General features: G+C 51.6%; 1 protein-coding gene across 1 annotated transcript in view; it reads left to right on the top strand.

The window, feature by feature from the left end:
- The first annotated feature begins 322 nt into the window (after positions 1 to 322).
- The window catches only part of LOC146808788 (cornifelin homolog), an 89951-nt gene continuing 76180 nt past the window's right edge, over positions 323 to 14093 (top strand). Inside the window, exon 1 of the mRNA XM_085615598.1 lies at positions 323 to 473. The gene's annotated coding sequence lies outside the window, so the exon portion shown is untranslated. The remainder of the gene's footprint in view (positions 474 to 14093) is intronic.

Below are 14093 nucleotides of genomic sequence, written 5' to 3'. Positions count from 1 at the left end.
AAAAGAAAGTATTTTTGTAATGGCATTGTTGACTTTTATTTCAGAGGCGAGTCTAACAATGCCACAAGGCCTGTGTGCAGAGTCAGCAGGTCTCGTGGTCAAGGCACCGGGTGGGTCTGGTTTCGTCCAGGGTGGGGCGGGCGAATGATGCATTCAGTCACCTGTGCGTTCCATGACTCCTGTACACTTCTGCTTCTTTTGTTGGGGTGGAGATACGTTTTCAAATGCCAGGGTGTGTGGGCAAACACAAAAGACCACATCCCACGGCACACAAACCACTTCCTGAGTTGGCAGTGTTTGTCGAGCAGCGATAGTGTCGCGAGCGGTGATAGGCCGAGCTCTACCCACCTTTACAGAGAAAGGGACGACTCTCGACCACATACCAGCGTTGAGTGGATATCTAGGACTTCCCGAAAGCTAGTCCCTCATTTTGAGTTTCCAGCTCGCCGGCGCAGGTCCAAGCAACACAACAGGTAAGAGGCGAAGGGCTATTTTATGGGCACAAGAACCTGCATATCTGTGAAGTGTGGGGGTGTTCGATGGAAGACGCCCATGTCTCAGCGGGGTCAAGTGATGCTGAGGCCATATCATGGAAGGGGGCTTGATGCCTTCTAGTCTCTAGGAACAGAGCAACAAGGGTTCTGCAAAGACGTGGGCATTCTCGGGGTACCCTCAACCACTCCTGTAACCTTTCCTGGCCATGATGCCTCCCCTAGAACTAAGTCAATGCTTTCTTCGCTTTCAGTATTCTTAACCTTTCTCCCCATCGCCACTCTGACGTCGAAGCTGACCCTTCCTACCTGTCACCTTGTGTAGTGTGAAGATCCCACAGGGCAGGTCAAGCTGATGCATCATTTTCTACTGCCCCTACAGCTCCAGTTGGGGGATTGCATCTCTGGCAGACCAATAGGCCCTCACTACCAAGGTTTGTACCATCCTCTGAGGTCAGACCCAAATATACGTAATTTATCGTTTATTGCAACTGAAGACAATACAGGGGTCTGGGGGGTGGGTGACCCTTGACTTGAACCCAGTAGAGTTGCTTCCACTCAGGGAGGCCTGTGGGATAGATGAATCTTGACTAGGACACCGTAAACTTGCTTCCACTTGTGGGGTCAGTAGTACAGGTGACCCTTGACTTGCACTCAGTAGAGTTGCTTCCACTCATGGGAGTCTGTAGGACAGGTGACCCATGACTTGGACCCAGTAGAGTTGCTTCCACTCACAATGGGGGTCTGTAAGGAGAGGCATCCCTTGACTTGGACCCAGTAGAGATGCTTCCCCTCATGGGGGTCTGTAGGACAGGTGACCCTTGACTTGGACCCAGTAGACATGCTTCTACTCATAGGGGTCTGTAGGACAGGCGACTCTTGACTTTGACCCATTAGAGATGCTTCCACTCACGGGGGTCTATAGGAGAGGTAATCTATGACTTGGACACAGTAGAGCGGCTTTCACTCATGGGGGTCTGTAGGAGAGGCAAACCATGACCTGGACCCAGTAGTGGAGCTTCCACTCACGGGGGTCTGTAGGACAGGTGACCCATGAATTGGACCCAGTAGAGTTGCTTCCACTCATGGGGGTCTATAGGAGAGGTAATCTATGACTTGGACACAGTAGAGCGGCTTTCACTCATGGGGGTCTGTAGGAAAGGTGAACCATGACTTGCACCCAGTAGAGTTGCTTCCACTCACGATGGGGGTCTGTAAGGAGAGGCATCCCTTGACTTGGACCCAGTAGACATGCCTCCACTCATGGGGGTCTGTAGGACAGGCGACTCTTGACTTTGACCCATTAGAGTTGCTTCCACTCATGGAGCTGAGGGCTGGCATGTAAAACAGCCATTCTGTGGGCAGCACAGTACATGCCCTTTCCATCTAACCTAGTCAAGCCCCTACAAAGCCCCTTCCTCCTGCCCCAGGAGTCCCAGAGGGTCAGAGTTGTCCTGTTTCCTTCACACCTCTCCATGGAGCAGTTGGGAGAGTGCATGTCCGACTGGGAGTGGCCTCCTCTCACCTCTCCTTCTGCTTTTAACCACTTTGATTTTCCAGTCGATGCATGGAAAGGCAGTGGCGGCTGGCACAGATCTGGGTGGCAGGGCGGGGAAGGGGGTAAATAAAAAATTACATTTCACTTACCTACTCGCTGCATCTTCCTTGTGGCATCTCTCCTCCACGTACCTCCGGCTGGAACAGGAAGCACCAAGGCTTCCCTGATCCAACCACAACGCTATTACTTTATATTTGAAAATATTGCTTCACATAAAAAAAACACATAGAAATTCACTAAAAAAACAAAAGGTTGCGATTACTTTCTGTCATTTGGATTGACTGGGAGGGTACGGTCATCCTTCCTGTGCTGCGCCAGCTGATACCGAGCGCCCCCTGGCAACCCTTTATAGACTAAATTCCTACATTGCATCATAGGTGTGTAGAGGTATTGAACATGTTATAAATCTTTGATTTGAAGAGAAATTCTGTGTGCAGGTGACAGTTGATTACTTGTGTTCAGCATGTTCTGAACACAAGTTTTTTTGGCTCTGCACAAAAAGTTTACTACAGGGCAAAGATTCTACGTACTACATACCAAGTATTGTAAGCAGCCTTGGGGTATTAGACAGACTCGTCCCAGCATGACAATCTGTACATGACATAGAAGACTGTGTGCACCAGGTACTAATCTATGTAAATGTGCCTGTTTTGTACCAGAAAATGGGTTATTTATAACGTTTTTACCACAGTATGAAGCTGCAGGTAGTGTGACCATTAGCACCTTCAGACCTTGGTTCTTTTTGGAGAATAGTGTCTCTTTGGATAAGTTTTGCACAGAATGTACACTGTATTTAGGAAATGCATTTTAATACTGTAGATTATTTCTCATGAGTGTTTCACTGTCTGCAAACAGTGTGGTTCAGGGCAAACTCCATCCATAGAGTGAATACTGTTTAGAGTACTCACTTCTCCACTCATATCTTATCCGCTACATTTCTCAATGTAGGTTCAGTGACTTCCAGGTGTTTGATACAGATAACAGCTTTCCGTAGTAGGACATTAGTTGTGTAACATGGCTTCAGTATCTGGAGGAACTTGGTTTTCCCGATCCATTGTATACAGATGGAACACCGTGTGCAGGATGGATGACCCTTTAATCTGTGGTTCACAGTCAACATGAACTCGGCTACCCACGACGTGTAGAGGGTCAATGTTCTACATAACACAAGCTTACTTCACCTATGGGGGTTGTATGTATGACAGCAGTAAAGACGCTTCATAATATATGAGTCCAGAGATTGAGGAGGGACTGTCCATCATGAATCTGGGCGCCGTCTTCTAATAGGCGTAATCAAAGGGAGTGAGCAGGAAGAGTAACCGCGAGTACACCCTGCTTCCCAACTGCTGAACTATATCAAAAGAGAGGGCTCTCCCTGCAGCCTTTATTATTGTCTCTCACTGCCTACCGTACGGAAAATCCATTAGGTTTACCAGTGGCATGCTCCCTCATCGAGTCCTCTCCCAGATCCCATCATGTATCTGTGTGGGCTAAACCCTTAGTGCGTTTATGTGGAGGGGACTATATTTAAAATCGGCTAAAGGTATTCTAAACAATATTCCAATTTATTCGAGGAATACTTTGGCAAGGTTAAAAGAAGAAGGGTGAAGTCATTGAGCATGCAATGTACTCAGTCTACATGTTTCAGCCATGCAACTTGCGTTTATGGTCAGGTGGCTTTCTTCAGGACCGCACTACTTGAAAGATCCTTAAAGTTATCCTATTTTAGAATAGTAATAACTTACAGTACTGTTATTTTTATCTAATTTTGCCTCATTCATCCACGTTCACTACAGCATGCCATTCATACGCACAATACTGAGAACTTTCCTCAGTCATGTATCAGTTAATGTTCTGAAGGCCCCAGGGAGCATTAGAAGTAGGTGGACCTTGTAGTCACACCTTCGTCAGAGGTTCATGACTGCAGAAAATGTGGCTCCTCTGCCCTACGTCTTGAAAGTCTGTAACTTTAGTGGCAAAAACCTTGATCGATATCGATTTTTTTTTAAAAATATGTTAGTGATTTAGTTCCTATGTGTATGTCTCATGTCTTACTTTATCTTGCATTCCAAACAATGTTAGTTGTTTCCAGAATGTTGTGTTTCTGTATTTTTTTGCGTAGCCTGTCTCTTTTGTTTGCAGCACACCTTGCACAGTCTCCTGTAGGTGTTTATAACGAGCCACAATTGAGAGCTTGGGACCTGAGTGTAGGAGAGTAGGGTCTGCAATCCTATGATCACCCAGATTTTTTGCTTTTGCTTCATTGGTTTACGACTTTCTCCGGCTGTGGGCCTGCCAATCAGACCCACAGCCTAGCTGTTCTCTCTCGAAATTAACACACCTGTACGTTAGGTGCATCCACTAATTGGAACTGGGCCGCCTTGTCAGTCCCTGTCTCAGCATACCACAGGTATCCAGGGCATCGGTGTACCCAGGGCCTGCCAGGGGCTGAAGCATGTATTATGCCACCCCTGGAATGGCCGCCCAAATCTGACACAACTGGCTGCACGACAGCTGGGGCCACGTGGTGTAATCACCCGTTGCTGTAGGTGTAGTATTCCTACACCTAAACCCTAAAATGGACACATGGATTCCTATCAGTCACTCCTATAGCAGGCCTTGTCAATCCTGAAGGCAGAGTGCAGGGGATCATGTGGGACGGTGCTCTGGCGCGAGCTGAGCCCGTCGACGGCTTGCGGAACCAAGTCCTAATAGCCGTTCCATGGTGACGCGGGCCAACTACTTTTAATGCAATTGCTAACTTTGGCCTCACCTCACCTATACATGTCGAGTAAGGTGTCATACGAATGGGAATACGAACCCCTCGCCAGTCCTGGTGACGGGGTTAGCATTCCCCCCTTTTAGAGGGACACGACATGGAAGTAACCTTGAACCCCGGTTAAAGTTGACTCAAGCCTCAGCATCACAAAATGGATGCTGCCACCAGACACAAGTCTGACCTCCTGCTGCTGGGGGACCTTCCAGCAAGGGGAGCTTGGACAAAGGGTTTCCTGTCGAGGGCGGTGTTAGCACCGTCCCAGACAGGGTTTGTGTATCCCAGGTAGGCAGGGCTGAACGGAAGGTGATTGCAAGTGGCACCCCGGTGCTCACTGTGCATAGCCCGGCTCAAACCAGTTTCGGGGGCACACCAGCCCCTGAGCTGGCGCGAAGCCGGACAAAGGTTAGGGGTGTAACCACCCCCCTCCTGATTCCACCCATAGGTAGAACCTAGTCACGGGCCAGCCCCTTTTCTTAGAATAAAGGTAGGAGCGAGTCCCCTTCCCAAATTGGATAATCAGATAATCGGATAACTCCGAATCACGAACTACTTTCCACGAAAGGAACTCTTGACTATTTCTGAAGACTCTCTCTTGTGGCTAAGGAGTAGCCACCCTGCACCAGCAGGCACCACCTAAGCGCTTGCGGTTTGCTGTAAGTCTCTCCTACGGATCAAGACTGCCCAGCTCGACGAGACCCGAGTACCCTGCCATCTCTGACCTTTTACCTACCTCATCAGCCCAGCTGAGAGACGTAGGTGTGACGAGACCTGCGGGACCGGCTATCTTCAGAACCTGCACGACGCTTATCTAGCACGCCCACCGAGGGACCCTCGAGTGAGTGCACCTAGGGTTTGAGAAGCCCTAAACCCTGAGCAGCTCCAGCATCGAAGTCTGCCTCCCCAGCATCCCCGAGATCTGCGTGGGGGCCCTTCCGCTCCTTGTTGTTCACCGCGTTGTTCGACCACTTGCCGACCGGCTTGTGGCCCTCTTCACGACGCACCACGATTGTTTCATCACTAGTCTGGTTGCTCCAGACTGGCTCTTGCTCCCCTTCAACAGAGGAGTACCACGGACCCTCCTGGTCCACTCCCGACGCCATCTTGACTCCCCCGCTTGGGTTGCCACTGCCAAGATCCGCTGCCCCTGCCTGGGCCCAGCATCATCGACAGCAGACACCTTCGTGGGACAGCTCGCCCTCCATCCTGGTCGCCGCCGCGCCTCCTGGCCCGAGGAACAGCCGAGTCCGACGTCACCCACTCACCTGGTCGAGGTGACTTCAGCCGGTACCCTCCTGGTACCCACACGATCGCTGGCTAGCGGTTGAGAACTGAGTCCCCTCTGCTTTCAGGTTTCCTTCATCACCGATCCAGGCGTGGATCGCTCTGAACATCGTCACTGGTCGCCTGCCAGCAACTGCTTCTTTCAGGCTCCTGAGACTACACGAGGACTCCCGACATCTTGCCGAACTTCACGCAGCCGCAGCCTCCGGGCTAGGTAACTCGAGCATCTTGGTGCTCCATCGCAGGTTCGCTCTACAAGTGTCCAGTTCCTTCTTCGTTTAGTCCCACTGATCGGATCACTCCGGAATCAGTACCTCCAGACTCTAACCATTCGCATTTCACTGTTAGTGTAGATGGTTTCTCGTGCCCCTCGGGCATTTGTGTAAATTGTGCAACTGAAGTATTTTCCTAAGAGTTTTGTAGTGTGCTTAGCTCCCTGACTCATAAAGGGCCAGGGTAGTCTTGTTATAAATAAATATCCTTTTATTTTCATAACAACTTGTGTGGTGTCCTTTCACTTGGTGTTCAAGGGGTATATGTGATGGTAAACAGCTGGCTTAACACGCCCTCTAGAGTTTAGCCTAAAGACTGCTCGTATCCACGCTACTAGGATAGCTGGTCTAAAAGGTTGACTTACAACCAATCATCAATAAGGGTCGTTTGGAATGATACACAGTGATCACTAGAATAGTGAGCACTACATATCAGGCCAACTTCTCACATTGGTGAGCAGCGGTTGGGATTTGAGCTTGCTGTTGTTTTACCACACACGTATCCTAAGAATATCGCAGTGAAAGATCACATAAGTACCCAGGTACATATAACTTAACTTAAAATACTCCGAGTTCTACTGAACCGGCTGTTGTAGTGTAACAGGGCTTAGCACACCCTGACTACAACTCTTAGCAAGGGATCAGTAGGTAAACCCATAGTGTAGGTAGGTGCAACACTTACACCTCACTAGAAAAGCATGTCGATCCACGGAGAGTCTTCGCAGACTCCCTTAGTGGTCAGTGACCCTCCACAGGTCGTGTCACGATATGCAACTCTTAGCTTCAAGGAGATGCGACAACTGTGTGCCTCCAGGAAGCTAAACCAGGGTTCTAACCCTACCATCGCAATTCTGATAGGTCTCTTAGAGGCGTACGATGCTAGGAGGTCCTCTAACACAGGTCCCCCCAGTGCAGATGGGAACATGCCGCCCTTAGAGGGAACCCTCGGTGACCCAGACCTCGACCTCCGCACAGAGGACGAGGACGAGTTGTCGGGAGACGAGGCAGACAAAGGTCCAGTGGTAGTCGGCAGGCTTACAAGGACCAACTTAAGCAGGCATGAGAATGGAGCTGGGGGAGCCCCGGGCCCACGCTCAAGCAGGCTTAACCTTGGGAACGGACGAGCTAGGTCTCTCTCCAGAGGCTCTGGCAGATCGGTTCATACACATGTCTCTCAGGCATCTTCTCAGAGAGGAATGACTTCCCCTCAGAGGAGGGAGCATGAAGCGAAGATGCGGGAGGTCAATCTGAGGATCGAGCGGGAAGAACTTGCCCTCGCCAAAGAAAGACTTGCCTTGGCCCGAGAGCAGAAATTAAGTGGGTTAGATCCCACTGGTGGCAGCATTCTCAATAGAGAGAAAGACAGGGGTATAGACACTAGACACCTGAGTAAAATAGTGCCCCCCTTTAAACAAGGGGACGACATCCACAAGTGGATAACTGCCTTGGAGAGGGCCTGCACTGTCCAGTGCGTCCCCCCAAGTCAGTGGGCAGCTATACTGTGGCTTTCCTTTGAAGGTAAAGGAAGGGACAAGCTCCTCACTACAAGAGCTGAGGATGCTAACAACTACCAAGTCCTGAAGAACACACTGATTGATGGGTTCGGCTTAACCACGGAACAGTACCGGGTGCTGTTCCGGGACACCCAGAAAATTCAGTCTCAGGATTGGGCTGACTTTGTCGATTGTGCCACTAAGGCTTTGGAAGGCTGGTTGCTGGGTAGCAAGGTTACTGATTACACAGGATTGTACAATCTTATCATGCGAGAACAGATTTTAAATAACTGTCAGAACCAATTGTTGCATCAGCACCTTGTCGACTCGGATCTGACCTCTCCCCAAGAATTGGGAAAGAAGGCGGACAGATGGGTCAGAACAAGGGTCAAGCAGAACCAGAATCAGAACCAGGGTGGTCAGAAGAAAGCAGACCAAAAGGGTAACAAGAACGAACAAAATGACCAGAAGTCTTCGACAGGTCCCCAACAAACCAAAGAGGGTGGGGGTCAGGCTTCACACAAGAAGAAGACTCAAGAAGGCCAGTCAAAAAGGTGGTGCCAATACTGTAAAAGTAAGACTCACTGGTTTAGTGAGTGCACCAAGAAAGGAGGGCAAACTCCTACCACTGCAGCCCCTAAGGCACCTGCGCCCCCTAGTACAGTCAGCAGTGGTAGTGCGCCTCCCAAGGCATTAGTTGGGTTAACCTTGGGAACCGAGGGGAGTGACGACTTAGTCGGCACGCTCACTCAGGCCGTCCTTGTCTGTACAGGGGATATGGATATGTCCCCTGATGCCAGTCCCAATACTTTGGGCAAATACAGGCAGACACCTTTGATAAATGGAAGAGTGGCTCAGGCCTACAGGGACACGTGTGCCAGTGTCACCATGGTGACGCCTAACTTCGTGGACCCTGGACAGATCATGCTAGGTACCAGTTACCTAGTGACCAATGCCAGCAACGTCACTACCAATCACAGTATGGCAGTTGTTGATTTCTCCTGGGGAGGGGTAAGTGGCCCGAAAAAGGTTGTGGTTAGTTCAGACCTCCCCGTAGAATGTCTGTTGGGCAATGATTTGGAAACGTCACAATGGTCAGAAGTGGAGCAGAGGACTCACATGGAAATGTTAGGTTTGCCAGCACATGTCCCTGCTGTGACCAGGTCACAGGCCAAAAGATGCCCCACTGAACAGGTGCTGGATCCTGGAAGAACGGACCAGACACCTTCCAAGAAAAGGAGCAGTAAGGGTAAGGCTTCGCCTTCCCCCTTGCCCCAGGTCGTGGATCAAGTCTCCGAGGAGGCTGACCTTAAAGAACTGAGGGAAACTGAGCCGCAAGAGCTTGAACCTGGTCAGGTTGAGTTTCTGGGCTCAGGGGGACCCTCCAGGGAAGACCTGGGGAAGGCACAGTTAGACTGCCCCTCACTTGAACCCCTCAGACAGCAGGCCGCTGCTGAGGCTGCAGGGAACGCCACAGGTACCCACAAAGTGTACTGGGACGATGGACTCCTGTACTCCGAGGCAAGAGACCCCAAACCTGGTGCGACCAGGAGGCTGGTCATCCCCTTGTCTCTGAGAGGTTTCCTTCTCACCTTGGCCCACGAGATTCCCCTTGCAGGTCACTTAGGCCAGAATAAGACTTGGGACAGAATTGTTCCACACTTTCACTGGCCCCACATGTCCGAAGATACGAAGGAGTTTTGCCGCTCCTGTGTCACTTGCCAAGCCAGTGGTAAGTCAGGTGGCACGACAAAGGCCCCCCTCATACCACTACCAGTGGTGGGGGTACCCTTTGAACGAGTGGGGATCGACATTGTCAGACCAATGGAACCCCAGACAGCAACAGGGCACAAGTTTATACTGGTGGTGGTGGACCACGCCACCAGGTATCCTGAAGCTATTCCCCTTAGGACCACTACAGCACCTGTGGTGGCACGGGCCCTACTTGGAGTGTTCTCCAGAGTGGGCTTCCCTAAGGAGGTCGTCTCAGACAGAGGTGCAAACTTCATGTCGGGATATCTAACTGCTATGTGGAAGGAATGTGGTGTCAACTACAAGTTCACCACACCCTATCACCCACAATGCAATGGGCTTGTTGAGAGATTCAACAGGACCCTAAAAGGGATGATTCACGGACTACCTGAAAAGCTTCGGCGGAGATGGGATGTCCTGATACCCTGCCTCTTGTTCGCCTACAGAGAGGTCCCGCAGAAGGGGGTTGGCTACAGCCCTTTTGAGCTTCTGTTCGGACATCCTGTAAGGGGACCCCTTTGTTTGGTAAAGGAAGGATGGGAGAGACCTCTCAGAAAGCCGGCATCAAACATTGTGGACTATGTGCTCGGTCTCCGCTCGCGGATGGCGGAGTACATGGAAAAGGCGTCTAAAAACCTGGAGGCGAGCCAAGAATTACAGAAAGCTTAGCACGACCAAAAGGCTGTCCTGACTGTGTACCAGCCTGGACAGAAGGTGTGGGTGCTGGAGCCAGTGGCCCCAGCAGCACTCAAAGACAAATGGTCTGGGCCCCACACGATCATTGAGCAAAAGGGAGAGGTCACCTACTTGGTAGACCTGGGAACTCCCCGGAGCCCCCACAGGGTGCTCCATGTAAACAGGCTCAAGGCATATGTCGACAGGGAGGGCATGGGCTTGCTCATGGCCACAGATGAGGGACAGGAGGAGGAGAGTGACCCTCTCCCAGACCTGCTCTCTCAGAACCCTGACGATGGATCAGTAGATGGTGTTGTCTTTTGTGGCAGCCTCTCTGGACATCAACAAGAGGATTGTAAACAGGTTCTTCAATCCTTTCGACATATGTTCTCTCTGACACCCAGTCAGACCAAGTGGTGTACCCACGAGGTCGACACTGGGGACAGTCTGCCCGTAAAGAGTAAAATCTATCGGCAACCTGATCATGTCAGAGACTGCATCAAGACAGAGGTGCAGAAAATGTTGGAGCTGGGAGTCATTGAACCCTCGGACAGCCCCTGGGCTAGTCCCGTAGTGCTCGTGCCGAAACCTCACACCCAGGGCGGTAAGAAAGAGATGAGGTTTTGCGTGGACTACAGAGGTCTCAATGCGGTCACTAAGACCGACGCCCACCCGATACCAAGAGCAGACGAACTTATCGACCGGTTGGCCTCGGCCAACTACTTAAGTACGTTTGACCTGACAGCTGGGTATTGGCAAATCAGGTTAGCTGAGGAGGCCAAGCCCAAAACAGCATTTTCTACCCCGGGTGGGCATTATCAGTTCGTGGTAATGCCCTTTGGTTTGAAAAATGCACCTGCCACCTTCCAAAGGCTGGTGAATCAAGTTCTCACTGGGTTGGACGACTTCTGTGCGGCGTATCTGGACGATATCGCTGTCTTTAGCTCCACCTGGGAGGATCACCTGGTCCACCTGAGGAAAGTGTTAGAGGCCCTGCAGAAGGCAGGCCTCACTATCAAGGCCACCAAGTGCCAGATAGGGCAGACACAGGTTGTATACCTGGGCCACCTTGTAGGTGGAGGCCAGGTTCAACCATTGGAGAGCAAAATACAGGCCATCCAGGACTGGGCTCCTCCAACCACCCAGACTCAGGTTCGAGCTTTCTTGGGCCTGACTGGTTATTACCGGAAATTTGTCAGAAACTATGGATCCATTGTGACCCCGCTAAACGACCTGACAAGTAAAAAGATGCCAAAAAAAGTTCAGTGGACAGCAAGCTGTCAGAAGGCATTCGATGACCTAAAGCAGGCCATGTGCACAGCACCTATCCTAAAGAGTCCAGACTACTCCAAACCATTCATTGTCCAAACAGACGCTTCGGAGCTGGGTGTGGGAGCTGTTCTATCGCAACTGAATTTTGATGGTCATGACCAGCCCATAGCTTTTATTAGCAGGAGGCTGACCCCCAGAGAGAAGAATTGGTCAGCTATTGAGAGGGAGGCCTTTGCTGTGGTTTGGGCCCTGAAGAAGTTGAGGCCATACTTGTTTGGCACTCACTTCAAGATTCAGACCGACCATAAGCCCCTCTTGTGGCTAAATCAAATGAAGGGTGAAAACCCCAAACTACTTAGGTGGTCCATTTCCCTACAGGGGATGGACTTCACAGTGGAGCATAGACCTGGCACTGATCATGGCAATGCAGATGGGCTCTCCAGGTATTTCCACTTAGAGCAAGAAGACTCACCTGGTCAAGGTTAGCTTATTGTCCCGAAGTTTGGGGGGGGGGTCATGTAGGAGAGTAGGGTCTGCAATCCTATGATCACCCAGATTTTTTGCTTTTGCTTCATTGGTTTACGACTTTCTCCGGCTGTGGGCCTGCCAATCAGACCCACAGCCTAGCTGTTCTCTCTCGAAATTAACACACCTGTACGTTAGGTGCATCCACTAATTGGAACTGGGCCGCCTTGTCAGTCCCTGTCTCAGCATACCACAGGTATCCAGGGCATCGGTGTACCCAGGGCCTGCCAGGGGCTGAAGCATGTATTATGCCACCCCTGGAATGGCCGCCCAAATCTGACACAACTGGCTGCACGACAGCTGGGGCCACGTGGTGTAATCACCCGTTGCTGTAGGTGTAGTATTCCTACACCTAAACCCTAAAATGGACACATGGATTCCTATCAGTCACTCCTATAGCAGGCCTTGTCAATCCTGAAGGCAGAGTGCAGGGGATCATGTGGGACGGTGCTCTGGCGCGAGCTGAGCCCGTCGACGGCTTGCGGAACCAAGTCCTAATAGCCGTTCCATGGTGACGCGGGCCAACTACTTTTAATGCAATTGCTAACTTTGGCCTCACCTCACCTATACATGTCGAGTAAGGTGTCATACGAATGGGAATACGAACCCCTCGCCAGTCCTGGTGACGGGGTTAGCATTCCCCCCTTTTAGAGGGACACGACATGGAAGTAACCTTGAACCCCGGTTAAAGTTGACTCAAGCCTCAGCATCACAAAATGGATGCTGCCACCAGACACAAGTCTGACCTCCTGCTGCTGGGGGACCTTCCAGCAAGGGGAGCTTGGACAAAGGGTTTCCTGTCGAGGGCGGTGTTAGCACCGTCCCAGACAGGGTTTGTGTATCCCAGGTAGGCAGGGCTGAACGGAAGGTGATTGCAAGTGGCACCCCGGTGCTCACTGTGCATAGCCCGGCTCAAACCAGTTTCGGGGGCACACCAGCCCCTGAGCTGGCGCGAAGCCGGACAAAGGTTAGGGGTGTAACCACCCCCCTCCTGGCTCCACCCATAGGTAGAACCTAGTCACGGGCCAGCCCCTTTTCTTAGAATAAAGGTAGGAGCGAGTCCCCTTCCCAAATTGGATAATCAGATAATCGGATAACTCCGAATCACGAACTACTTTCCACGAAAGGAACTCTTGACTATTTCTGAAGACTCTCCCTTGTGGCTAAGGAGTAGCCACCCTGCACCAGCAGGCACCACCTAAGCGCTTGCGGTTTGCTGTAAGTCTCTCCTACGGATCAAGACTGCCCAGCTCGACGAGACCCGAGTACCCTGCCATCTCTGACCTTTTACCTACCTCATCAGCCCAGCTGAGAGACGTAGGTGTGACGAGACCTGCGGGACCGGCTATCTTCAGAACCTGCACAACGCTTATCTAGCACGCCCACCGAGGGACCCTCGAGTGAGTGCACCTAGGGTTTGAGAAGCCCTAAACCCTGAGCAGCTCCAGCATCGAAGTCTGCCTCCCCAGCATCCCCGAGATCTGCGTGGGGGCCCTTCCGCTCCTTGTTGTTCACCGCGTTGTTCGACCACTTGCCGACCGGCTTGTGGCCCTCTTCACGACGCACCACGATTGTTTCATCACTAGTCTGGTTGCTCCAGACTGGCTCTTGCTCCCCTTCAACAGAGGAGTACCACGGACCCTCCTGGTCCACTCCCGACGCCATCTTGACTCCCCCGCTTGGGTTGCCACTGCCAAGATCCGCTGCCCCTGCCTGGGCCCAGCATCATCGACAGCAGACACCTTCGTGGGACAGCTCGCCCTCCATCCTGGTCGCCGCCGCGCCTCCTGGTCCGAGGAACAGCCGAGTCCGACGTCACCCACTCACCTGGTCGAGGTGACTTCAGCCGGTACCCTCCTGGTACCCACACGATCGCTGGCTAGCGGTTGAGAACTGAGTCCCCTCTGCTTTCAGGTTTCCTTCATCACCGATCCAGGCGTGGATCGCTCTGAACATCGTCACTGGTCGCCTGCCAGCAACTGCTTCTTTCAGGCT

This window comes from Triturus cristatus, chromosome 7 (genome assembly GCF_964204655.1).
Source record: "Triturus cristatus chromosome 7, aTriCri1.1, whole genome shotgun sequence".
Lineage (NCBI taxonomy): Eukaryota > Metazoa > Chordata > Amphibia > Caudata > Salamandridae > Triturus > Triturus cristatus.
Note: the sequence above shows the minus strand (reverse complement) of the source record. Positions and strands in the feature narration are given on the sequence as shown.